Source organism: Apium graveolens, chromosome 10, assembly GCF_009905375.1.
Source record: "Apium graveolens cultivar Ventura chromosome 10, ASM990537v1, whole genome shotgun sequence".
NCBI classification, from domain to species: Eukaryota; Viridiplantae; Streptophyta; class Magnoliopsida; order Apiales; family Apiaceae; genus Apium; species Apium graveolens.
Window position 1 is genome coordinate 9,143,824 of NC_133656.1, and position 26,214 is coordinate 9,170,037.

Genomic DNA, 26,214 nt, shown 5'->3' on the forward strand with positions numbered 1-26,214 from the left:
GATTTTCTGACCTAATTCGACCAGGACTAATATTATGTTCTTGGTCGAATGATCTAGGTCGAAATGACCTTCGACCAGGGAAAAAAGGAGGGCACAATTCGGTCAAAACGTACATCCTGACCAAAAATTCCTCCTTGAGAATAAAAGAAAAATATTTAAAATTCATGTTCCATTCGACCAGAATCTCAGAATAATTCCTGGTCGAAATCTTTGAGGTCGAAAAGCTTCGACTAGGGCAAATTGAGGGTTTAATTCGGTCAAAAGAAAGTTCCTGCTCGAAAAAAAATATAGGGAGAAAATCATGCCGAAATCCGACCAGGATTCCTGCTCGAAACCTTCCTCCTCGAAACCCTGTCGACCAGGGCAGACAGATGGTTAATTCGACCAGGATCCTGGTCGAACATGATTCTTGGTCGAACCAGGTATTAAAAAAAAGAGAGAAAAAGATAAAAGATAAAAGAAGAAAAAATGAGGGAAGAAAAATCCTGAAAAAATAAGAAAGTCAGGGAAATTCCTTAAAATATTTTCTGAAAATGTAAATATTTTCATAATTGAGGGAAAAATCCAGAAAATTAAGGATAAATCCCAGAACTAAGGGAAAAATCCAGAAAATTAAGGATCAATCCCAGAATTAAGGGGAAAATCCAAAAAATTAAGGATAAATCCCGGAATTATGGGAAAAATCCATATAATTAAGGATAAATCCCAGAATTAAGGGAAAATCCAGAAAATTAAGGATAAATCCCAGAATTAAGGAAAAAATCCAGAAAATTAAGGAAAAATCCCAGAATTCAGGGAAAATTTCTGGAAATTAAGATAATTCCTAAATAATATGCCTTTTCTGGCGCCCTATAGGTACCGTATGGCCGCGGGATACTGGTGCTGTTTTGTGACTGATCATCAGGAACAACATAAAATATAATTGGTTCCAATCTAAACTGTTGTTCCTACATTGTTTTTATAATCATAGAATAAATGATTTATCAACTGATTCTGTTCTGAATAAAAGGTAGAATGCAGTTTTGATTCGGTCTCTGATTTATGCTGATACTTAGTTTGTTGTTAAATATCAAAGGTGGTATTAGTATATATGATTGTTGTTGACTTCAATATGAGATGTTGTGAGCATCAAAGTTCGTACTGATATCTAATTTGATATGACAACAAAATGAGTATTAACATCAAGAGTTCGGTTTTGAAAGGGAAGATCATGTAAGTAATTGTCACATCTACTTAAGAACCAAAACTTGTATCAAAGGGGTGAGCATGATATTGTAATGATTTCAAAATGAATATAGTTTGAAAACCAGAGACAAAGATACCGTTATTTGAAATGCTAGAAATAGGTTAGCCAAATCTGATTATCCTTTTTATGGTTAAATACTTTACCAAAGGAAGAAGTTCGCTATTGATTTAAGGAAATGGTAATATGTTATCTGATTCAAATATAAATTGTAATTAATTGATATTATTATTATTTGATTAATATGTTGGCATAAATGTGGGAAACGCTATGAATCGTGCTGAACCGAAATAAGTTATACCCTTCATGAATAGATAGGCACAAATAAGGCAGAAGTAAGAAATAGGGGTTGGTTAAATCGTTGCAACTCGGGAAATTTAGGTTACTCCGAGAATATGATACAAGACATAAAGATAGAATATGACTTTCGGGTAATGTGGCGTGAGGAAAAGAGGGAACATTATATGTGGCGGAACGTCAGAGGAAAGCATTGCGTTAAAAATTTTATCGGGATTCCCTGGAATTAAATAAATAATAAATTAGGCTATAATGTACGGGAAAGGTATCCAAATTTAGATATTTTCTTTCAGATAGTAAAAGATTCTCGCTCGATGGATATATTCGATAATGATTAAGTACTGAGCTAAATGCAATTATTGAGATTTTCTCTTTAATTTTAAATTTTAGAATGGACTTAGGACATTTAGAAACCGAAGACGCCATGAGCTCAGTATATTATACGAAGATGAATGAAAAGTACAGGAGACTGGTTAAAGGTTCTCGAATACGATTGAAAACGATCATAGGTCAGGCTAATCGAATAGAAAGAGACATGGAAAGTAAAGTAGAATAGCCAGTGAAAATGGGAGGCATTCATGAGCACGAATTATTAGAATTAGAAAGAAAAGAAGATTAGTATAGATTAAATTAGTCCTTTGAGATGGTAAGATAGGTGGAAAAATTGCGAATAAGTTGGCCTTGTTGTCACAATGTTAGGTCCTGAATTATCACACAAGGGGGGGTTGAATACGATAATCACTAAATTAAAAATTCTTTCGAATCTTTAGCGGATATAGATTTAGTGCTCGGTTAGTGGTTTCATGTTCTTGAGAGGAATAGTGTTTGGAACGATAAAAATAAAGAACACAAGATATTCGGGGAAATATATATTCATATATAAATCCTCGAGGGTGTTACTACACTCCGGTAAATAAATTAACCGGCTACAATCTAAGAACAACAAAGTTCCTAGCTACTACAAAAATTTACAAAACAAATCCTATACAATGATCCAGCTTTTGTTTGTCTAGGATTTAATTATCGGGTAACGATTATAATGCCCCTATAAATATACAAGAATTAAATCGGGCATTATAACGTTACTCCGGTGAGAAGTTAAACGGATATACAAAAAGCTTGAGCTTCTCTGTAAATCAATGCTGCCATTTTCACTTCTCTTTTTGGGAGAGAAGATGAACAGAAAAAAATGAATAGCTCTTTTTCTTCTGCTGCAAAATGTAGACTTTATCCAATAATATGTGGCTGAGGAGAGAGGAGATCTCTGTGGCGACAACCTTTCTCTGGCGATCAAGTAGTTCTGTGGCGACAGGAGATACATGATAATTGTGTGGCGACAGGGGGAGGATAATCTTTGTGGCGACATGTTTGTTCAAGTACATGTTAAGGTACTTAAACAAAAAGGTAAAACAACATGTACAACATGTACATGTTTTGATTATCCTTTTAATTTATTTGTTTTTTTCTTTTTCTTTTTCTTTTCTTTTTCTTTTTCTTTTCTTTTTCTTTTTCTTTTTCTTTTCTTTTTCTTTTCTCTTTTCTTTTTAAGTTTAAATTGTAATTAAATTAATTTATAAAATGAACTTAAATATAACTTATATAAATAAACTAATTTAGATTTATAAAATAAACTTATTTAAAGTTTATAAGATAAATCAATTTAAGTTTATTAAATAAATTATATTAAAGTCCACTAAATAAATTTATTTAATTTACCAATTAAACTTTGAGCTTCGTCAGTCCCCTGAGCTGTTTAGCTGTATACCCCGCGCACCTCTTCTCGTACTTTAACATATAAATGTTCAATCCAAGTACGTTCCTCAACTTAACAATTCTTCTATAAATAATACCCAAATTCCTTTCACGAGCTGTTGACGCCTAGTGCAACTGGTCTGGTTCACAGACGACTAACCTCGATTTAGGTCTTCGTAATATGGCCTTGATTAAATTGTTAAGCTTGCCTCAAATTTATTTCTTCAGACACTGAATGTCAATAAACAACTGTACTTTCACTGGAATCCTTTCTGGTACTTTAGACAACATCTTCATTAACCTCTATCTATACCCAGTCTTCAATTCTTCAGATTCCTATGCTTCGAACACTGTCTATCTTCAATCAATGCCAATACACTGAAATCTTCTGGTAGCACTTATATACTGAATCTTCAACATTTCTGAAACCCTGAAAGTCTTTAACCTTTGTTCTTCACTAAGGCATGATCATATTAATGAACTTCTTTCAGTGACCTATAAACAGACCTCAGGCCTTCTTCTAATCTTTTGATTCTTTGTATTTTCCTTGTCTTTATTCTTCCTAATTTCTTGTATAAACGTAGTATTATTAACATGTCATTTTCTAGTGTTGTTATCGTGTTGAGTTATCACATAACTGTTCATACAGCTACGCAGTCTCACCAACAATCTCCCCCTATTTGATTGTTAAACGTAACAAACAAATTAAATAGAGAGGATAACTCAACTAACAACTAGAAAACGTAATGTACCAGGACTTATAAATAATGCTACTGGTTTTCTGGATCAAATACTGCATTTCCATATTTCTTGAGTAACTGAAATGAAAGATGCTTGTTCCTCTAGCACTGAACTGATCTTAAAGTAGTTTCATCTTCATTTCCTTGGTTCTTCAAATCTCTGCGAGATAATACTTCTCAGTCTTGAAGTAATCACCAGCAGCTTCTTTTGTACAACCATATTTCCTGTTGAGAAGCGAATATCTCTCTTGCTTCTCCCCCTATGAGAATCAACTGCTTAAAGGAGATCACCTTCATTTACCACCTCTCCCGTAAAATAGGATCCACAGATAAAAACTAATGGTACTCCCCTTTTGGAAAACAGCTTCTCCCCTTATGAAGAATAGTGATGAACCAGACCACTTCTTCTGATTACTAGGAAATCACCTTGCGTTTACCACCTCTCCCGCCGTACAATAGGATCCGTACTTACAAACAACAATGGTGTGGTGTAGTGTACATGTTCTTTACCTTTTTCTTCCTCCCTGCTATTTCTCCCCCTTAGTTGAGGAATCCTCCAAACTATTATATATGCTTTTATCTCCCCCTTAGAGAAGGAATATATGTTGTTGTCTGAAGGAGTTCTCATATTTTACTTGGTTGGAAAAGAAATAACAAGTCAGAGCCTGATCAATCATGTCTGGTTAAATTCTGCAAGAATGACTTCACTGTTGATCATCATGTTCACCGATCTTCCCAACTCTTTATACCTCCCAAATGTGAGATCACCAATTGTTACCAATTGTTAGATCCCGAAGTATTATAATCCAATCTGTAAATGTTAGGTTCCTAAGAGTTAGGTTCCAATCATAAACAGATTCAAGATCCGAAGTATCAAGAACCATGTTTAGGGATATGGAATGGGATATGGTGTTTGTCTTTCTTTCTCACTGTGAGTGTGTGATTCCATTTCGTGTACCTCACAAGTGTTTCACTCTTCTCTCCACTCGTGTTTACACTCATTCTCATAAGTGTATCACTCCTCTCATAGCTCCAAAATCCAGCTGTACCTGCAAGGAAAATCACCTTAGCCATCCTTAAGGAGGTCACAGGTGGTGCAATGGGAGTTCACAAATACCCATCCTTGTTAGACTCGTCAGATAAATCTGAGTCATAATCTACAAGTTGCTAATTTCCCTTTTAGGGTTCCAGGTTTCAACTCTGGGAAAGTAAACAATGATCCAAAGAATTTAGAATAAAGATCAAAGTTCCCTTCTAATGTATGTGAAGATATTTCCTTTTGACTCATCAAGTAATATCTGAATCATTGTCAACAAGTTTCCGATGTGCATCTATGTCAGATCCACTATCCGCAGATGCATCCAGGTTTATTAGTCCTGGGGAGGCAGACACTGACCACTGACATATGGCTATTGGATCAGTATCCTCTCCTAACACCTGTAAAGGCAATTGGTCCATTAAAGAACCTTGAACAATCGAATCTGACCTTAAAATGGTCGAATTAATCTCAAATAAATTATTACAAATCTAAAATAAATCCAACATGAATTTATTTCTATTTTTGTAATCAAAGGATCAAATGCTAAAAGCAATTTGAGATTAAGTTCTAAGGATTTTGATCCGCTAGATAGTTATACAACAACAAGATAATGATTTCTAGTGGTTTGAATTTAACATTAATGACTAGAAATTAATAGGCTTGAAATGCAGTTAAGAGAGATGAAATGCTTCTGCTGTTTGTTCTTCAGGTTGTTGTTTTTGTGATGAATGAGCTTCTGCTTCAGTCTTTTTATATTCAATCAACAAAATGAATTGAACTAGCATGACTATCTGTGAGACAATCAATTGAGCTAGCAAGACAATTTCACCAGCTGGTAAGACTTTCGGTATGACAGTTAAATGAACTGGCATGACAATCCCAACAGCTAGTAAGACTTTCGGTAAGACAATCAAATGAACTGGCATGACTTTCGGTATGACTATTGATTGTCATACTGATTGTCATACTAGTTCAAAAGATTGTCTTGTTGAATTAATATTGAATTTAAATTCAAAATCAATTCTGAAAATTTATAATATTAATTCAGAATTAATTAATTAATTAATTCAATTAATCAATAAATTAATCTTTGCAGATATTATTTATTTTCTTAATTAAATTATATGACTTAATTAATTAATAGAGAATTAATACTACACTTGAACAACAACCATTCTTCTGAAAATCTTCTGATAATTATGAATCAATTCCACCACTTCAATGTTGATACTCGATGTACTGTCTGGTTCATGAGTGACTAACTTCCGTGACGTTTCTTCATGTCTTGACTTTAATAACTTGATTTTCTTCAGATTAAATCCCTGTAAATATTTGATACCCTGACGAGATCTCTGTCACTTGATTAAATCCACAATATTGATTTATATCACTGAGGCTTGATCAATTTCTTGAACTTCTTCCAGTGAAGTAATTTCTCAAGCTGTAGATGAACACTGATACTGAATCGTTTGACAGATGTTACTTGGAGAGATCTCTTTGACTGTGGATCTACTATTTACTTATTATATTCTTATTTGAGTTGAGTTAAATCCTCGAATAAACAAATAGGCTATGACATATGCCTTTCAATCTCCCCCTATTTATTTGTTAGACAATAACAACAAATACCTAGAGGATAACTCAACTAACAAATAAGAAAAAGATATAAATAGAAATGCAAAGTAAATAGCAGAAAAGTTCTGGATTATATTTAACATTTTCCAGATTCCAAAAGAAATTTACAAGTGAATACAAGATAGATGTTCCTCTAGTCTGAACATATGAATACATTGGTCTATCTTGATTCATAAAGCTGTAAGCATATTACATTAAGTTTTGAGCTATTCGAATTCAGTGATCTTCCCTTCCAACTTCACCTTCTTCCAATTCTTGCAGCAATTCCTCATCGAAGACACGATCCTTTTCTGTAGAGACACTGCCTGGTTTGACTGGTTGAACCCTGACTGAACTTAGCTTATTCTTAAACTGATTGTACCTTTTGATGTTCTTTTCACAGTAAGCTTGAATCAGATTAGCAGCTTAAGTTTTTAACATGGATGAGTATCCGGCAGTTCTTAAGTGATGTTCCATCCAGACAAGATGCTTAGCAGAGTAGTCTTTAAGAGATTGTGCATCGAGATGGCAGATTTGAAGACATTCAGACTTAAAGAATCTTACCTGATGAGGATTGTGGACCACTTGAGGACTAGCCCTGCTGGTGATAAGTGGCATTTTATACCACTTAGAGCGTCTTATAATAGCTTAAATTGGTGTCTTGAAATCAAGTATTTTGTGTATTTGATGCGTTTTTCTAGTGTTTGTGCATTTCAGGGTATTAGTTGCATTGCGGGGGAGAATTCATCAATAATAAGCCTTGGCATGTGTTTAGCATTGTAAGTGGGAAGAGAGGAGCAGATTGCAGCGAAGAAACGGAGCAAAACAGATCAATTTTCCAGAAAGGGTCTGAGCGCCCGCTCAACTATGCTGAGCGGCTGCGCAGGAAGCTGAGCGCCCGCTCAGCTATGCTGGCCGAGCGGCCGCGTAGGGTCGTAATTTCAGAATAATTATTTTAGACTCCTATTTCTGTTTAGCTTCCAACTTCTGAGTAATCTGAGTTTTATGGGACTCCTATATAAGTAGATTTCAGAGATGTTTCAAAAAGGTTGGATCGTTGTAATAATCGAAGAGCGAAGGAGATAAGGAAGAAGACCGTTTTAGCATACCGCAACGAAGAGGAAACATATTTTCTTGTGATTCTTTATTTCGTTGAAACGTTGGATGCTAGTTTTCTTACTTTGAACCTATTTACTCTTGTGACGTACTCTGGTTTAATATAATTAGTTTAGTTATTATTCTCCTGTGTTTATTTATCATATTTTCATATGAACCCATGATGACGATAGGTGCTATCATGGGCTAATCGTGATCATGGGGTCGTAACGGATTTACTATGGAATTCTTTAGTTAAGTTGTTTAATACCTTAGTGTGTGTTGATTATATGATATTTAGTATTGGTTGTACTTATTCGTCTTATGTGCGTCGCGAACATATAAGATAGGGTGTTAATCTCTTGTGAAGCGACGGTGGATCTTGAGATTTAGAACTTGCCATGCTAGCATAGGTTCATGTATGATGTTGCATGATTAGTGGGTAACTCTAACCATTTTATTCGCCCTGTGTAATCAAAAGGAATAACTTGTTCTTAAATCGTCATGTTGTCAATTTCTGTAGACATATAGGGACTCAACATAATTGATGTCTATTCAACTTCTATCTTAATTATGGATGTTTGGTAGAATGGTATTAGTACAATGAAAGTTCGCTTTTATCAGTTTCGTGTTATTCGATTAATATCATCATTGTTGCATGCTAAGGGTAATAATAATGACTATTGAAGGAAGTAAATGAAGTTGTGATCTCATGAGTGTTTTAATATTGTTAATTCTAAGTGTTAATTAAGTGCTCAATTGTAGTAGTTAATTGTAGTTAATAATTAGTTAATCAATTCTAAGCGTTATTGTCTTAACATTGAGAAGTAATCATACATTGGTGAGTGAGTTTAATTGAACAATAATTAGTCTGAGTCTCTGTGGGAACGAACTAGAAAGTATTCTATATTACTTACAAATGCGTATACTTGCGTGTATTATTAGCGCGTGATTTCGCCCTAACAAGTTTTTGGCGCCGCTGCCGGGGACTCGGCGTATTTGTTTAGTTTATGTACTAACCATCATTGGTTCTTAGGACTCAGTGATTAAGACGTGTTACTTATTGTTTTCAGTTGTGTTTCAGGTACTTTAGCGAGCATTTATGCAAACTCGTTCTCGTACTCGTAAGAGGACTTTAGATACAGCTGAGGACACAGACGAAGTTCTTGATATTCCGGAGAAGATAGATTTTGAAGATTCGGATTCAGGAAGTGAGCAGAAAGAGCCAGTAATCATGGGTGATCGTATTGTTCCGGCAGATCCAACTCTTATGGACTTTTCTCGTCCTAAAATTGATCACATTCAGTCAAGCATTCTTCATCCGGCAATCCAAGCTAACACCTTTAAAATCAACCCGGGCACTATTCAGATGGTGCAGAATTCTGTTCCTTTTGGAGGTGCTGCGACTGAAGACCCCAACATGCACATAAGGAATTTTGTCGAGATTTACAGTACTTTTAAATACAATGGTGTGACTGATGAGGCTATCAAGCTGAGGCTTTTCCCATTCTCTCTGAGGGATAAAGCTAAGCACTGGTTACATTCTGAACCAGCTGGGTCCATCACTACTTGGCAAGATCTTGCGTAAAAGTTTCTAGTGAAGTTTTATCCAATGGCAAAGACTGCTGCTATGAGGAATGCTCTTACTCAGTTTGTGCAGAAACCTACAGAATCTATGTGCGAAGCTTGGGAGCGCTACAAGGAAATATTGAGAAAGTGTCCACATCATGGAATGCCCGATTGGATGGTGATCACTGGTTTCTATAATGGTTTGGGGGCCCAATCTCGGCCCATGCTCGATGCAGTAGCTGGAGGAGCCTTGTGGGCCAAAAGCAATATTGAGGCTTATAATCTTATTGAGACTATGGCTGCAAATGAGCATCAAAACCCAACTCAAAGGATGATACATGGGAAGGTAGCAGGTATTCTGGAAGTCGATGCAGCCACCGCTATTGCAGCGCAGCTCCAAGCGCTGTTTATGAAGGTCGATTCTTTAGCCACCTATGGAGTCAATCAGATAGCTATGGTCTGTGAGCTTTCTGCAGGTTCTCATGCTACGTATTAGTGTTCTTTTGTTAACGAATCTGTTCAGTATGTGAACAATTATCAGTGACAATAGCAGCCTATGCCAGCTACTTATCATCCTAACAACAGAAATTATACAAATTTCAGCTGGGGTAATAATCAGAATGTTATTCAGCAACCATATCAGCAAGGTGTGAGTAAGCAGTTCAATCCACCTGGATTCCAGCACCCGCAGCAATATGCTCAAAGGCAATCATATCCTCAATAGGGAGGTGCAACTGCACCCATTAATGCTGATTTTGAGGAACTTAAGCTATTGTGCAAGAGTCAGGCGGTGTCGATCAAGACCTTGGAAAATCAAATTGGTCAAATAGCCAATGCAGTGCTAAATCATCAACCTGGCACACTTCCCAGTGACACTGAAGTGCCAGGAAGGAAGGAAGCTAAAGAGCAAGTCAAGGCTATTACCTTAAGGTCTGGAAAGGTTGCTGATGCTGAAAAAGCAAAAGAAGGAGAAGTTGAAGTTGGAGATGAAGAAGCTAAGCAAAAAGAGAAAGCGGTGGAACCCAGGAAGACTAATGTTGAACACACTCTTCCTGAGGGTAATACAGGGGAGAAACAGCTCTATCCACCACCACATTGCCCTAAGAGATTACAACAACAAAAGCTGGATAAGAAGTTCAGTAAGTTTCTGGAGGTGTTCAAGAAACTTCATATCAATATACCTTTCGCTGAGGCTCTGGAGCAAATGCCTAGCTATGCGAGGTTTATGAAGAGTATTCTTTCAAGGAAGGTGAACCTGGATAACCTTGAGACTGTTGCTCTAACGGAAGAATGCAGTGCTGTGCTGCAGCAAAAGTTACCTCCAAAGCTTAAAGATTCAGGTAGCTTCACCATTCCTTGCACCATTGGCAAGTTGTCTTTTGACAAGTGCCTTTGCGATTTGGGAGCAAACATCAATCTGATGTCGTTGTCGATCTTTAAAAAGTTGGATTTGCCTGATCCAAAGCCCACCTACATGTCTCTACAATTGGCTGATCGTTCTATTACTTACCCAAGAGGCATAGTGGAGGATGTGCTAGTCAAGGTGGATAAGCTCTTCTTTCCTGCCGACTTTGTTATTCTGGATTTCAAGGAAGATAAGAAGATTCCCATAATCTTGGGAAGACCTTTCTTGGCTACCGGTCGTACCTTGATAGATGTGCAGAAAGGTGAACTTACTATGCGGGTGTAGGATCAGGATGTCACATTCTATGTATTCAAAGCAATGAAATTCCATACAGAAGATGAAGAGTGCTATCATGGGCTAATCGTGATCATGGGGTCGTAACGGATTTACTATGGAATTCTTTAGTTAAGTTATTTAATACCTTAATGTGTGATGATTGTATGATATCTAGTATTGGTTGTGCTTATTCGTCTTATGTGCGTCGTGAACATATAAGATAGGGTGTTAATCTCTTGTGAAGCGATGGTGGATCTTGAGATTTAGAACTTTCCATGCTAGCATAGGTTCATGTATGATGTTGCATGATTAGTAGGTAACTCTAACCGTTTTATTCGCCCTGTGTATTCAAAAGGAATAACTTGTTCTTAAATCGTTATGTTTTCAATTTCTGTAGACATATAGGAACTCAACATAATTGATGTCTATTCAACTTCTATCTTAATTGTGGATGTTTGGTAGAATGGTATTAGTACAATGAAAGTTGGCTTTTATCAGTTTCATGTTATTCGATTAATATCATCACTGTTGCATGCTAAGGGTAATAACAATGACTATTGAAGGAAGTAGTATTGAAGTTGTGATCTCCTGAGTGTTTTAATATTGTTAATTCTAAGTGTTAATTAAGTGCTCAATTGTAGTAGTTAATTGTAGTTAATAATTAGTTAATCAATTCTAAGCGTTATTGTCTTAACATTGAGAAGAAATCTTACATTCGAGAGTGAGTTTAATTGAATAATAATTAGTCTGAGTCTCTGTGGCAATGAACTAGAAAGTATTCTATATTACTTGTGAACGCGTATACTTGCGTTTATTATTAGCGCGTGATTTTGCCCTAACAAGTTTTTGGCGCCGCTGCTGGGGACTCGGCGTATTTGTTTAGTTTATGTACTTAACATCATTGGTCATTAGGACTCAGTGATTAAGACATGTTACTTATTGTTTCCGGTTGTGTTTCAGGTACTTTAGCGAGCGTTTATGCAAACTCGTTCTCGTACTCGCAAGAGGACTTTAGATACAGCTGAGGAGACAGACGAAGTTCTTGATATTCCGGAGAAGATAGATTTTGAAGATTCGGATTCAGGAAGTGAGCAGAAAGAACCAGTAATCATGAGTGATCGTATTGTTCCGGCAGATCCAGCTCTTATGGCCTTTTCTCGGCCTAAAATTGATGACATTCAGTCAAGCATTCTTCATCCGGATATCCAAGCTAACACCTTTGAAATCAAGCCGGGCACTATTCAGATGGTGCAGAATTTTGTTTCTTTTGGAGGTGCTGCGACTGAAGACCCCAACATGCACATAAGGAATTTTGTCGAGATTTGCCGTACTTTCAAATACAATGGTGTGACTGATGAGGCTATCAAGCTGAGGCTTTTCCTATTCTCTCTGAGGGATAAAGCTAAGGACTGGTTACATTCTGAACCAGCTGGGTCCATCACTACTTGGCAAGATCTTGCGTAAAAGTTTCTTGTGAAGTTTTATCCAATGGCAAAGACTGCTGCTATGAGGAGTGCTCTTACTCAGTTCGAACAGCAACCTACAGAATCTATGTGCGAAGCTTGGGAGCGCTACAAGGAAATGTTGAGAAAGTGTCCACATCATAGAATGCCCGATTGGATGGTGATCACTGGTTTCTATAATGGTTTTGGGGGCCCAATCTCGGCCCATGCTCGATGCAGCAGTTGGAGGAGCCTTGTGGGCCAAAAGCTATACTGAGGCTTATAATCTTATTGAGACTATGGCTGCAAATGAGCTTCAAAACCCAACTCAAAGGATGATACCTGGGAAGGTAGCAGGTATTCTGGAAGTCAATGCAGCCACCGTTATTGCAGCGCAGCTCCAAGCGCTGTCTATGAAGGTCGATTCTTTAGCCACCTATGGAGTCAATCATATAGCTTTAGTCTGTGAGCTTTGTGCAGGTTCTCATGCTACATATCATTGTTCTCTTGTTAACGAATATGTTCAGTATGTGAACAATTATTAGCGACAACAGCAGCCTGTGCCAGCTACTTATCATCCTAACAACAGAAATCATCCAAATTTTAGCTGGGGTAATAATCAGAATGCTATTCAGCAACCATATCAGCAAGGTGTGAGTATGCAGTTCAATCCACCTGGATTCCAGCAACCGCAACAATATGCTCAAAGGCAATCATATCCTCAACAGGGAGGTGCAGCTACACCCATTAGTGCTGATTTTGAGGAACTTAAGCTGTTGTGCAAGAGTCAGGCGATATCGATCAAGACCTTGGAAAATCAAATTGGTCAAATAGCCAATGCAGTGCTAAATCGTCAACCTGGCACACTTCCCAGTGACACTAAAGTGCCAGGCAGGAAGGAAGCTAAAGAGCAAGTCAAGGCTATTACCTTAAGGTCTGGAAAGGTTGCTGATGCTGAAAAAGCAAAAGAAGGAGAAACTAAAGTTGGAGATGAAGAAGCTAAGCAAAAGGAGAAAGCGGTGGAACCCAGGAAGACTACTGTTGAACACACTCTGCCTGAAGGTAATACAGGGGAGAAACAGCTCTATCCTCCACCACCTTTCCCTAAGAGATTGCAACAACAAAAGCTGGATAAGCAGTTCAGTAAGTTTCTGGAGGTGTTCAAGAAACTTTACATCAATATACCTTTCGCTGAGGCTCTGGAGCAAATGCCTAGCTATGCGAGGTTTATGAAGAGTATTCTTTCAAGGAAGGTGAACCTGGATAACCTTGAGACCGTTGCTCTAATGGAAGAATACAGTATTGTGCTGCAGCAAAAGTTACCTCCAAAGCTTAAAGATCCAGGTAGCTTCACCATTCCTTGCACCATTGGCAAGTTGTCTTTTGACAAGTGCCTTTGCGATTTGGGAGCAAGCATCAATCTGATGCCGTTGTCGATCTTTAAAAAGTTGGATTTGCCTAATCCAAAGCCCACCTACATGTCTCTACAATTGGCTGATCGTTCTATTACTTACCCAAGATGCATAGTGGAGGATGTGCTAGTCAAGGTGGATAAGCTCTTCTTTCATGCCGACTTTATTATTCTGAATTTCGAGGAAGATAAGAAGATTCCCATAATCTTGGGAAGACCTTTCTTGGCTACCGGCCGTACCTTGATAGATGTGTAGAAGGGTGAACTTATTATACGGGTGTAGGATCAGGATGTGACATTCAATGTATTCAAAGCAATGAAATTCCCTACAGAAGATGAACAGTGCTATCATGGGCTAATCGTGATCATGGGGTCATAACGGATTTACTATAGAATTCTTTAGTTAAGTTGTTTAATACCTTAATGTGTGATGATTGTATGATATCTAGTATTGGTTGTGCTTATCATCTTATGTGCGTCGCGAACATATAAGATATGGTGTTAATCTCTTGTGAAGCGACGGTGGATCTTGAGATTTAGAACTTGCCATGCTAGCATAGGTTCATGTATGATGTTGCATGATTAGTGGGTAACTCTAACCGTTTTATTCGCCCTGTGTAATCAAAAGGAATAACTTGTTCTTAAATCGTTATGTTGTCAATTTCTGTAGACATATAGGGACTCAACATAATTGATGCCTATTCAACTTCTATCTTAATTGTGGATGTTTGGTAGAATGGTATTAGTACAATGAAAGTTGGCTTTTATCAGTTTCGTGTTATTCGACTAATATCATCACTGTTGCATGTTAAGGGTAATAACAATGACTATTGAAGAAAGTAGTAATGAAGTTGTGATCTCATGAGTGTTTTAATATTGTTAATTCTAAGTGTTAATTAAGTGCTCAATTATAGTAGTTAATTGTAGTTAATAATTAGTTAATCAATTCTAAGCGTTATTGTCCTAACATTGAGAAGTAATCATACATTGGTGAGTGAGTTTAATTGAACAATAATTAGTCTGAGTCTCTGTGGGAACGAACTAGAAAGTATTATATATTACAGTGATGATGAGGATGACAATGAGCAATTACTACCATCCTTAAAGTCTGATATCAGCTTTAGCTTGTATATACTTCAAAATTTATCAGCTGTAGTTCTTGACTTAGCTTCAGTGTGTGATCTCTTTAATGTCAGGAGTTGTTCTGAGATAGTTCTTGAAAAGAGTTCTCTCAGCATATTCAAGTTCATTCTGCATCCTCCTTTTTACATCTTTAAATTCAACTGTCTCTTCACCTGTTTGAAAGATAGCAACCCTGAGATTATTTATTTTTACTTTCCTTATCTCCTGATCCAATCTGATGACATAGGCTTTATCAGACTCTAGATCGAATTCAAGTCCCTTAATACCAAGAAATGTAGTGATTTTGACGGTATTAGGCTTCATCTCAACTATATCACCATTGTGAGCTCTGTTCTTAGGATAGTATGGCCTGTCAGACTTTACAGAGTAAAGTTTCTTCTGTCTTTCAATATTAGACCTTATGTATCTGGCAGCACCATCTGTTGATCTGTTCTTTACTTGAAGTAGAAATAGCACATGTTGCAATTCTTCAAAGTATTTCAAATGAATAATATTCTTTCTTATATGGAATACCCTCCCATCTGTCATAAAATATAACATGATTTCTTCTTTCAATAGAGAATGGTAGACAATTTGTACAGACTCCAGTTGATTCAATCTTTCAGGAGTTATTCCCACTCCTAGTTCAGAAAGAGATGTAGGATCTAAGGTAGAGTTGATTACTCTTCTCTCATCAGCATTACCCAGTCCTGTTTTATCTCTAGCTTCCTTCCCTCGAATAACTCTTGCTTCAAAACCACTTGATGTAGTCTTCAAAGGTTGAGTAAATTGTTGAGCTTTAGTGAACCCAGGTAGTAGAAGTTTTGAAGGTTTAACATGAGCAATGTCAGGGGTTTCCTTTCCTTTATCTTCTGATATCAAGCCAACTTGAGCTCTGCCAGAGGTTGCTTGCTTCATTATCATATCAGAATTTACTAAGTCCTGATCTTGAACAACATGAGCTTTGTCAGAGGTTGTTTGAATATTCTTCTTCTTCAAAATCAGACTAGTATCTTCATCAGAATATACTTGTTCATCCATGGTTGGCAGATAGATTTTTACAGAATCATCAACTTTTGTTTTGCCCTTGAACCTTGGATCTACCTCAACTTATGATTTGGCTTCGGATTCAAATTTTGTTGCCTCAAAGTTTGTCTTCTCTTTAATCACAATGCCCTTAGGCTTTGGAGGTTTCTTTGCAGTAATAAAAGCTTTAGACCTGGATTTGACATTTTCTGCTTTAAGTCTGGCTTCTTCTTCCTTCAGACTTTCAAAGTCCATTCCTGGATTGTCTTCGAGAAATAGTCTTTTTGAAATTTCTTCATCCAGCTTTTTTAACTTGAGGTCTTGATGGTAGACTATTGTTTCCTTCCCCTTAAGCTTTAGTGTCCGTATAAACTTCTGTGATTCTTGACTCTTACCCTGTATCAGAACATCAAGCTTAGTCAGAACTTGTTTATCAGAACTTTTTCTTCTATCAGCATCAGAACTTGATCTCCGTGTAGAAGTCCCCACATTCCTAGATGAAGAGCCTTTGCCTTGACCATGACCTCTAACCCTTTCAGAGTTTCCCTGGTCTTCATTATCATCATCCTTACCCTTTAGTGGTTGATCAGTTTTGCATTTGTACTTAATCACTTTCTCCCCCTTTTTGGCATCATCAGGTAGAAGGAGAGAGACAGGCAATTCCATATAGTTTTGGATTTCATTGAGTTGAACATGTTGAGCAGCTTGATTTTTTAAAACATCAGATATTTGAGCTTGCTTCTTTTCTTGAATCTTTTCTATATTCCCAATGCGGTCAAAGGCTGGCTTAAAAAACCTGTTCTTTTCAAATTTGACATTCATGTCTTGCTGAATCAGGGTTTCTTGAATTTTGTTCACCTTGGCTTGAGTTATTGAGTGTTGACCTTGAAGGTGCCTGGTACTCAATGCAGTAACTCTAAGCTGTGCCTTGAAATCATCATTTATCAGCATTTCATCAGCTTTGGCCAGGTGCTCAGCAAGAATATTTGCAGTAGGAACAAAATCAACTTTGTTCCACTCCTTGGTCCACTCCTTTCCTCTTGGAGTTCCACTCCAAGGTACTGGTTCATCCTCTCCAACAAATTTCTTGATTAGATCAGCTTTGCCTAGAACTTGTTGAGGTGCATGTCCAGATGGACCAGCTGCATCAGCATTTTGATTTGTAGCAGCTTCACCAGTATTTTCATCATTTTCAGCATCAGAACTTACAGAGCCTGCAGAATCAGCTTCCTCTGATAAAATGATAGTGTGTGAGGCTATAGAGGTTTCAAGATCATCCTCTAAGTTCTGATCAACATCCAAATTCTGATGCTCACCTAATATCTAATCTTAATCATCTAGATTCAGAAGAGGTGTTGTTGGAATATCTGCATTAATATTAGCATCGAAAATTGGTGGTGTTGGTGAAGTATGTTGAAGAATGGTTGGAGCTTCCAAGTACAGAACCTCAGGCATAACCAAGTTGTGAATATGTATTTCAGCACTTATACCTGGATCTTCAGCATGTACTTGTTCAATAATAGGAGACACAAGAGGTGTAACCACTCTGTCTTGAGCAGTTTCTTCAGCTTGAATTGGTGACAGTGGAGAAGAGGAAATGTGTACCTAGCTGATTTCAACTCAACTAAAGCTGAATCTGTAACTTGTCTTCTCAGTAAAGCAAGTCAAGATGAAAGTTGGCTATGGCACAAGAAGCTATCCCACTTAAACTTCAAGACCATGAATGAGCTGGTAAAGAAAGAACTAGTAAGAGGCATTCCTCTAGTGGAGTTTACAAAGGATGGACTGAGTGATGCCTGCCAAAAATGGAAGCAGATTAAAGCATCATTCAGGAAGAAACTTGATTCAGTAATTGAAGAGCCTTTGCAACTGCTTCACATGGATTTGTTTGGACCAGTCAATGTATTGTCAATTTCAAGGAAAAGATTTTGCCTAGTAATTGTAGATGATTTCTCAAAGTTCTCTTGGACATATTTCCTAAAGTCTAAAGATGAGGCTAGTGAAATCATCATCAATCACATAAGGCAAGTTAACAATCATCCTGATTTCAAAGTTAGAAGAATCAGGAGTGATAATGGAACTGAGTTCAAGAACTATGTCATGAGAGCATTTTGTGAAGAAAATGGGATCTTGCATGAGTTTTTAGCAGCAAGGACTCCACAACAGAATGGAGTAGTGGAAAGGAAGAACATATCACTTATTGAAGCTGCAAGGATAATGCTTGAAGAATCAAAATTACCAATATATTTCTGGGCTGAAGCTGTAAATACTGCATGCTACACTCAGAACATTTCTCTGATTAATCAAGCAAGATGCATGACTCCTTATCAATTGTTCAAGAACAAGAAGCCAACTCTAAACTTTCTTCATGTCTTTGGCTGTAAATGCTATATTCTGAGAAATCAAACTAATCAAAATGGGAAGTTTGATGCTAAAGCAGATGAAGGAATTTTTGTTGGATATGCTGTTGGTAAAGCATATAGAGTCTACAATCTAAAAACCAACATTGTTGTGGAATCTATACATGTTGTGTTTGATGATAAAAAGATTGAAGGACTAAAAGATGGAGATTACCATGAGAGCCTCAAATTTGACAATGTGGAGATGGCTAGTGATGAAAGTGATGATGAAAGTGATCAAGAAACAGTGTCTAAGGATAATGCAGATAAATCCACTACCAATGAAGCACAAAACTCTACATCTTTCGAGTTGCATAATGCTTTATCCGTCGGGAGGCAATCTGTGTTATCCGTCGAAAGACAACCTGCCTCATCCGTCGGTACTCAAAATTCACCATCCGTCGGGAACAAAGCTAGATTGGTTGCTAAAGGATATTTCCAACAAGAAGGAATAGATTTTGATAAAACATTTGCTCATGTTGCAAGACTTGAAGCCATCAGAATCTTCTTAGCCTATGCAGCCCATGCCAATTTCAGGGTCTATCAAATGGATGTCAAAAGTGCCTTTCTGAATGGAGATTTGGAGGAAGAAGTATATGTCAGTCAACCTCTTAGCTTTAAAGATCCAAAATTTCCAGAATATGTCTATTATCATCTGAAAGCACTTTATGGACTGAAGCAAGCACCTAGAGCCTGGTATGACACTTTATCAAAGTTCCTTTTGGAAAATCACTTCACAAGAGGTACTGTAGATAAAACTTTATTTTTCATAAATGTTAATGGCTCTAGCATACTTGTTCAAATTTATGTAGATGATATTATTTTTGGCTCTACAGATGAGAAACTTTGTAAAAAGTTTGCCAAATTGATGCAAAGTAAGTATGAGATGAGTATGATGGGAGAACTAACTTACTTTCTTGGTTTACAAGTTAAGCAAGTTAGTGATGGAATATTCATTAGTCAAACTAAATATGTTTTTGATCTTTTAAATAAGTTTGATCTAATGGATTGCACATCTGTAAAAACTCCCATGGCCACTGCAACTAAGCTTGAATTAAACACTACTGAAAAGTCTGTGGATATTTCAAGTTATAGAGGCATGGTTGGCTCACTTTTGTACTTAACAGCTAGTAGGCCAGATATAATGTTTGCTACATGTTTATGTGCTAGATTTCAGGCTGATCCTATAGAATCTCACTTGATAGCTATTAAGAGAATTTTCAGATATCTCAATGGAACACCAAAACTTGGCATTTGGTACCCTACAGATTCTGGTTTTGATCTAACTGGTTATTCAAATGCAGATTATGCAGGTTGTAGAATTGACAGAAAGAGCACAACAGGAACCTGTCAATTTCTAGGAAACAAGCTTGTGTCCTGGTTCAGTAAAAAGCAAAATTCAGTTTCTACTTCTACAGATGAAGCTGAATATATTGCTGCTGGCAGTTGCTGTGCACAGATTTTATGGATGAAAAATCAATTGCTAGACTATGGTTTGCAAGTTGAAAGGATTCCTATTTTCTGTGATAACACAAGTGCAATTGCCATCACTGAAAATCCAGTGCAACATTCAAGGACAAAGCACATAGACATCAAGTACCATTTCATAAGGGAACATGTGATGGGTGGTACTGTGGAATTACATTTTATTCCAAGTGAGAAGCAACTTGCAGATTTCTTTACCAAGCCACAGGATGAATCCACCTTTTCAAGGTTGGTAAGTGAGTTAGGTATGCTTAATTATGCTTAAATTTATCTGATTATCTTGCAAGTTGTAATGTAGCCGGAAATCTAGTTGATTTTTGAGACTTGGATGAAATTTTGGCTAAGTCAAAATTTGCATCTCGACGGATAATCATTATCCATCGAGTATTAGTCATCCGTCGATATACTATTTGCCAATAAAAATCAATTACCTTTCTGGAATCTTTTCAAACTCGACGGATAACAGTTTATCCTCATCCGTCGAATTATCTAAATCTTAGCCGATAATTCCCTGAACATTATCCATCGAGTATACTTACAGTTTGTAAGCATTACACGACGGATAATGGGTGGAATTTTTATAGTTTATTTTTAAACGACAATTTTAGGCAATTTCTATTGGTTAATTTACTTTTCTTTATTATTTTTATCAGTTATTTTTGAGATAGTATAAAAGCTTATTTCATTCCAATTATTTTCTTTTATCATTCTCAAATTCAACTGCTTTTATTTCATTCTCTCTCAAGCTAATCTTCTCTTTCTCTCTTCAAGCTTTCATTCTCTAACAATGGCACCTGTAGTAAAGATTATGTCTCAAACTGGGTTCATTTATGAGAAGAACAACTTCACTGCTTTGGTCAATAAGGGTATTCAGCAATCGGAAGACTATCACAAAATGATGGACTTTGTGAAGAACTGCAAGCTAAATTACGCCATGCTGGAATCACCCACAATCTTCTGTGAAGTTGTTGAAGAGATGTGGACCACTGCAATCTACAACTCTACTGACAAGACCATCACTCTAACCATCAAAGATAATGAGTTATGTATCAATAGTGATGTGATAAAAGCATGTTTCAAAATTCCTGATAATAATGTGACTTCACCACACACTGACACTAATATTATCAACATGCTTAATTCCATGCATTATGCACTTCCTACTTCTAAACTGAGTGATATTAGAAGAATGGGTCTTAGGAAGGAGTGGAGTTTCATGTGTGATGTAGTTACTAAGGTTTTCTCTGGAAAAATCAGTAATTTTGATTCTGTAAACATTTCCATGCTTAACATGCTATACATGCTAGTCACAGATAAATTTTACAATTTCAGTGACCTTGTCTTGATTGAGTTAGGTTTTAAACTAGGTGAGTTAGCTAAAAGAGGAAAGAATGTGTATTATGCTAGATTTTTCATGTTATTAGCTAACCATCTATGTCAAGAAATTGTGCTTGAGAACCCAAACAACAAACTGGCTTGTTGGGTTCAAGAGAGAAGACTCATTGCAGATTTGAACAGAGCTAACCATCACAGGGATGTGCCACTGTTCTATTTTTTTGTAATGCAGACACCTCAGGTAAGTGAGGTAAGTTCATCCATCCCTTCAACTATTCCAACCTCCTCATTTTCTTTGAGTTCAGGAGGAGCTATGGCAACTGTGACAATGACCAAATAGTTGCCTACCAAAGCTGCCAAAACTACTGTTATTTCTAAATCCAAATAAAAGAAAACCCCCTCTGGTATCTCTCAAAAGGTACCAGTTGAAAAATCCACCAAAGCCAAAGAGGGGAGTGTGAAGGAGGGTAATTTGGGTGAGGGAAGGGGTGAACATCAAAGAAACCCCAACAATAAGGTTGGAGAGTTGAGTGAATCCCAGCCTAGCCACACTGCAGTTTCCCAACAAACTGCAGTGCTTAAAAAGGACATAAGCTCACTTCTAGCTGCATCCTCCCAAAATGATGTAGTTATTGAACAAAGCTCTCATCCAAGAGCACAGGCCAAAAGAGTTAGGGACATAAGCTCACCCCAAACTTACACAAGAAAGAAGAAATCTAAAACCTCTGGGGATGCACAGGGCACACACAGTGCAAACTGGTGCTAAAGACACAGTCCTTGCACTTTCTCAAATTCAGTTTGATGTGGCTCCAATAAATGTGGAGTCACAGCTAAAATCTCTAATAATAGAAGCATCTGAAACACCATACTCACCAACAAACTCTCTGGAAGTGGATATGATAAAAACTTCAATTCCTGATTCCCCTTCTTTAACTCTGTTGGGGAAGCCAAAATCTAGTGCAAGTGAGCATCATCTTTTAGATGATTTGTTGGCTCAGTTGCCAATTCTTTCAGATACTATTGTGACATCTGTGCCTCAAATAACTTCAATCAACACAGAGTCAACAATAGTTTCTCTTCCCACCTCATTCATTTCTACTCTCTCGATGGATATTGCTCATCCGTCGAGTAGTGATTGTATCCCGATGGATAAGCTTAACAGCAGTTATCCGTCGGATAGCATTACCACTCACTCGATGGATATCACTTATCCGTCGAGTATCTCTGCACAACTTCAAACTTCAATTATTTCAAGTACAGAAGATTTAATGGTAGTACAGTCACTCTTAGGACTGAGAGAGGAGAATGCATTGAGTGAGAGGCTGGGTTGCACCCAGGCAAAATGAGAGGAAAAGAGTGAACATCAGCAATCCATTTATTCAGGATTGGCAAAAGTGAGTGAGAGGATTTCCACCTTAGTAGGTGAAGGTGAGGGTGTGAGGGTGGGGAGCCAGGGTGAGACCCTGATGCAACAAAAGAGAGATTTTGAGAGAAAAGCAGGTACAGGAGAAATAAGGGTGGATCCAGCCATTGCTAGTGAGTCAATGATTGTGGATGATGCTGAAAAGGAAAGACAATTTCAGCAACATTACAAAGCTGTAATTGATTACATTTCCTTGGATGCTGACACTTTTACTCATCCTGTGCCAGCCTATCAATTGTTGGCTGCTCAGGGCAATGAGGAGGCAGAATAGACTTTGAACTTAGTACACACCTCAGAATCTCTTCAAAGAGATAAAGCTGTTGTCAATAGGATGTCTTCTCAAGCTGGTGAGCCATCTGAAGAATTTGAAGTAAATTCTAATGATGATGACTCTGTTTCTTTGGATGGAAGCATGAACTTAGGGGGAGGTGAAGGCCCAAGTTCTGTTTCAAGTTTACCTGAATGGGCATGGACAAAAGAATCTACACCAGGACAATTTGGTGTATCTTTGGTTAAGCAAGTGATGGCTATTCAAAAGACCCTTCAGGAAACTTCAGATGCTGGTACCAAGGCTATTCTTCAAGCTCACTTAGACTTTCTACATCTCATGAAGATCCAGCAATTAAGACAGAATCTAAGTGTGGATGAACTAAAAAGGGATATAGCTGACTTGAAGACCTACAATTCTCAGAAGCTGGATTCAGTCATGCCATATGGTACCATACAAGATCTATTACTCGAATAAGATTCTGAAAAGAAGCTGGCTAAGCTAGAAGACAGAGTTCAAGTTATTGAGAATTCAGTGGCTATCCTTCTTCAAAATCAACAGACTCAGACAAATCTTCTCATGCAACTGGCTAAAGCACAAGGCCTACCTCCTCAACTTGATGATAACAAAAAGGGGGAGAGAGAATCAAGGGGGAGAAAGGGCCAAGTGAGGGGGAGAAACTTCAAGTACAAATCAGCAAAGTAATTGTACCTTCAATTACTGTCTCCAAGCCAACAGTTGCAGATGGTATAGATCTGATTAAAGCAGCAGCAACAGCAAATTTGGAAGTTGCTGAGAAAGGAAAGTGTTATGGATAAAAAACTAAGGTTATTATTTGCTGTATTTATTACTAAGATTCGGGAGCTCAAGGCCTTTAATGGCTGCTCTCGTGTATCGTAGCTTAATTCTGCCTTTACGAGATGCCTACGTATCTCTGTGAATTAGAGAATCAAGCCAAAAAACGTAGTTCTGATCTGTGGGGTGAGGCCCCTTATATAGATGTTGGGAGTCCTTGAATTGGACTTGGTATAGGAGACTTGGTGGGCAAGTCTCATAATTAGAATGGACTTAGGAGTCCTAAATAGTAGGAAACTGATTCCTTATCCTTTTAGGTCCCCTTGAGGATAATCTATAAGGATTTATATCCTTATCGGGACTCTTCTCAATAGCTGATTTTTACCTTATTAATTAATTACGAAATTAATTAATAATCAAGGCTTTTGGGCCTTCTTTATTCCATCAGACCTGATCTGGTCTATCAGGCTTAACCTTTCCGGTCTGAGTATCATATATCTTTTTATTGGGCTTAGCAGCCCACACCTTGCAGTATTTAATCATAATTTATTTATTCCTATCATTTGCCCCCCAACTTTTGGGAAACATTGATTAGGTTTCGCAGAAGTTAAGTCCGTTTATTCCCTGACAGGGTTTCGTTTTTGCGTAAAGTGTGGAGCGACCTACACATTTACAATGAATCTTCCTTTTATTCAAGAATCATCTTAATTTCCAGGAATTTTTCCCTAATTTTCTGGAATTTTCCTTAATTTACTGGATTTTTCCCTAATTTCTGGGATTTATCCTTTAATTTTCTGGATTTATTCCTTATTTCTGAAAATATTAACATTTTTCAAAAAATATTTAAGAAATTTCCTTATTTTTCTGGATTTTTTTCCTAAATTCTGGGATTTATCCTTTAATTTTCTGGATTTATTCCTTATTTCTGAAAATATTAACATTTTTCAGAAAATATTTAAGGAATTTCCTTATTTTTCTGGATTTTTTCCCTAATTTCTGGGATTTATCCTTTATTTTCTGGATTTTCCCTAATTTCTGGGATTTATCCTTTAATTTTCTGGATTTATTCCTTATTTCTGAAAATATTAACATTTTTCAGAAAATATTTAAGAAATTTCCTTATTTTTCTGGATTTTTTCCCTAATTTCTGGGATTTATCCTTTAATTTTCTGGATTTATTCCTTATTTCTGAAAATATTAACATTTTTCAGAAAATATTTAAGGAATTTCCTTATTTTTCTGGATTTTTTCCCTAATTTCTGGGATTTATCCTTTAATTTTCTGGATTTATTCCTTATTTCTGAAAATATTAATATTTTTCAGAAAATATTTAAGGAATTTCCTTATTTTCTAATTAAATGATCAGAAAAATAGAACTTTTGCTGCTCAATACATCCTAGGCGTTGTTGATCCACGCCTAGGAGACAGTTTCCTAACAACGTCTAGGAAACTTGCGTCCTGGGCGTTGTTGGAGGCTGATGCTTCCTGGGCGTTGTTGATCCACGCCTAGGAGACGGTTTCCTAACAACGTCTAGGAAACTTGCGTCCTGGGCGTTGTTGGAGGCTGATGCATTCATAGATCCTAGACGTCGTGCACCCACGCCTAGGAGACGGTTTTCTAACAACGTCTAGGAAACTTGCGTCCTGGGCGTTGTTGGAGACAGATGCTTCCTGAGCGTTGTTGATCCACGCCTAGGAGCCACACTCCTCACAACGGCTAGGGACAATGCATCCTGGGCGTTGTTGAGGACAGATGCTTCCTGGGCATTGTTGTACCACGCCTAGGAGCCACACTTCTAACAACGGCTAGGGATGATGCATCCTGGGCATTGTTGAGGACAGATGCTTCCTGGGCGTTGTTGTACCACGCCTAGGAGCCATACTTCTAACAACGGCTAGGGATGATGCATCCTGGGCGTTGTTGAGGACAGATGCTTCCTGGGTTTTTGTCTTCGTCCATGGCGGATTCTGATTCATCTCACTCCCATGTCCCCCAAGCTGTTGCCCGTCCCTCTAGGGCCAGCCGAGGTAAAAAATCTCTTGTACATTCCTCAGTTATTTCTCTTAGGGATCTTTTAACCGAATTTGGGCAAGCCTTTCCTAACATGTTACACTTAGATGCATATAATTATCCTTCTAGATTTGGTCCAGATCAAGTAGGTACCATAGCCCGCCTTTTTGGCATTTCTCACCCTTATAGGGCCGAGGCTCCAGGCCCAAATGATAGGGCCTGCTACCCAAAACCTGGGGCCATTCGGGTCTATAAGGAAACCTTCTATGCTGGTTTTCGCCTACCTCCTCATCCTTTTGTTTTTCGCCTTTTGGCTGAGTCCCGAGTCTGTCCGACCCAACTCACACCCAACTCTTGGCGTTTTATTCACTGTTATATGGCCCAATCTCGTAAACACGGTTTTGAGCCAAATGTTTGTGTCTTTCGTTATTTATTTAAATTTGTAAATGCTTCTGAGGACCAAGGAT

The 26,214-nt window shown here is 37.5% G+C and overlaps 2 non-coding genes across 2 annotated transcripts; both read right to left on the reverse strand.

Moving 5' to 3' along the window:
• Nucleotides 1–9,407: 9,407 nt before the first annotated feature.
• LOC141694078 (small nucleolar RNA R71) lies at nt 9,408–9,514 on the reverse strand. Its single transcript, XR_012563410.1, has one exon. It is a non-coding gene; the product is annotated as a small nucleolar RNA R71 (small nucleolar RNA).
• Nucleotides 9,515–12,533: 3,019 nt separating this feature from the next.
• Nucleotides 12,534–12,640, reverse strand: LOC141694960 (small nucleolar RNA R71). Its single transcript, XR_012564237.1, has one exon. It is a non-coding gene; the product is annotated as a small nucleolar RNA R71 (small nucleolar RNA).
• Nucleotides 12,641–26,214: the final 13,574 nt, after the last annotated feature.